The following is a 2281-nucleotide window of genomic DNA, read 5'->3' on the forward strand; positions in this document are numbered from 1 at the left end:
CATGACATCTGTAACATTTCTGCAAGACAACTCATCACAAACATCTCCCCTGCACTGTCCGCTGATGTCCATTCCACAAACACCAACAGTGGCTGCATTGCTATTTTCTAAGCAGTGAAATAACAGGACAAAAAAAAAAAAAATCACTGCAAGAACAGAGCAATTAGTTTATTCGCCCAGCTATTTCCATTTCTCCCAGATTACAGCCTGTTCCAGCATGCCTACTCAAAAATAATTTTAATGATCCAATGGGTGTTGCAGTTCTTCTGTCTATCTAATATAAATGCTACAGAAGCTGTCAACAGCTGCATGGAATGGATGCAGAACTTTTAAAAAATAACCGTACATTTGGAATCACAGAGGAATTTAAGTGCTTTGTACACCTCTCATATTTCTGTTACAGAGAACAGAAGGAACATAGTTCATTACACTAGTCATTGCTTGGGAGCGGGTAGCAGGAGAGCACAAATGAAAATAATAAACAGCTGGAAAACATTCTCTTCCTGCTTTAGACCAAAACTGAATTTGTTCACCCTTTTTAGTGACACACAAACGGAAGGGCAGCCTCAACTCTGTTTGCTCCCTGAATTAGCAGGATGTGGCAGATTTGAACTGTCCACCTCCCTCCCCCTTCTCTTCACCTCCTCCCTTCCCCCAGTTCTGCAGGCATCACAAAGAATTTAAAAAAAGAGCTACAAAGACATTCTTTTAGGCTCAGGCAATTCCAGTAACCTTAGAAACCTTAGAAACCAACAATAGTAGGGAGCCTGGCAGTTTGGCCACTGCAACAGCCTGCTTGTCTGTTCTCTCATTGTCACTGCTGCACCTTTAGCTGTGCTACCTAAAACCTTGCTGAACTGGAAGGCAGTATCCAGAATCAAATTCAAAATAAACAGTAGTAAATAAAAGGAACAACTCAGTCCTGAACTCATCCTATTTCACTAAAGTCTGCCCAGTTGCATGAGGACCAAGCTGGAATAACTTCCATGAACATTTGCTGAATTTTTCACTCAGGCAGATTCCAAAAATGTTTGCTTGTGTAAGGATCCAAGGAAACCGAATGAGAACATTGATCTGGCTTGCAGAGCCAAAAATGGGAAGAAGAATGGAAAAAGCCTTTTCTGCTTTGTTAAGCCATCAGTGGCTTGAGCTCTACTTATACAGCCATTAACGTTACACTGAACTGAACTGTCCCCAGTACAGAAGAGCACCGGGAAGCCGTGCACAGTGCAGACCCAAGGGAACGATCTGATGTCAGTGCCCTGGAGTTCCCAGTAACCACCTGAACGCAGCCGGGATTTCAGGCTACTCTTCAAAAAAAAAACCCAAACGTATCAAGAGACAGGAGCTAGGGTCCTTGGCTTATCTGGTCATTTTTGATTCCAGCAGAAGCATCAGATTATTCTATGCAGTAAAGAGTCTTCCATTGATTTGCATATTGAAAATTAAGCTGTAAAAATCAGGAGGAGCCATGGTCTGCAAGCATGAACAGTTGATGCCGGCCACCACACAGACCACCACAGCAGAGTTATTCATTCCATTCTTTTACACTGATGTAATGCTCTTTGGTATCATTTTGAACCAGAGACTTTGCTCATGGAGGGGTGTGCGCATATCAAATGAAAAAAACTCTCCTGTTTCTGAGCAAAGACTCCCACGCAGTCAAAATCCATATCAGAATCCACCTGCCCATTACTGGGTTGCAGTCCACTTGCTTTTGTTGTCTGAGTGCTGTGTGAGGCTACACAGTTTCAAAACCATCAGTCTGGGACAAGCTTGTAAACTCTGGCCCCGTTTGCTACTCTAAGTTTACAGGGACATAGTACTATTCGCTATTTTTGGATCTTCACTCATTTATGTACGCTTTTAGAAATAAATAGGCTGTAACAACTCAGCATTTTTGTCCATTTGTTGGATATGTCAGTGCACAAAATTGTAACTCTTGGTCCTTTTTTTGGCTAGTACTGGACATAGAATATAGTATGGTACAGTATTATTACTATCTAGAAGTTAGTAAGTGATTAAGTTTTGGCATCATTGTCGGACCTAGCAAGCCAAAGGTAATGCAGGACCTTTGTCTCATACTGAGCAATAAGTGTGAGGTGTTGCTTCAAATCCTATCATGAGAAGATGCCTGTGAACTCTGGGAGGAGGACAAAGCAAAGGGAGTATTTCAGCACTCCAACTGGATGATCAGTTGTCCTGGGAGAGAAAAGCACCCTTTCCACCAAAGGTCCCTCTGCATACCCACATACTCCCACCTTGCCTGAAATTAAGTTCA

The 2281-nt window shown here is 42.3% G+C and overlaps 1 protein-coding gene across 1 annotated transcript in view; it reads right to left on the reverse strand.

The window, feature by feature from the left end:
* Positions 1–2281, reverse strand: part of KSR1 (kinase suppressor of ras 1) — a 26434-nt gene that overhangs the window by 23948 nt on the left and 205 nt on the right. The window lies entirely within an intron of this gene.

This window comes from Phaethon lepturus, unplaced genomic scaffold, assembly GCF_000687285.1.
Source record: "Phaethon lepturus isolate BGI_N335 unplaced genomic scaffold, ASM68728v1 scaffold42397, whole genome shotgun sequence".
Lineage (NCBI taxonomy): Eukaryota > Metazoa > Chordata > Aves > Phaethontiformes > Phaethontidae > Phaethon > Phaethon lepturus.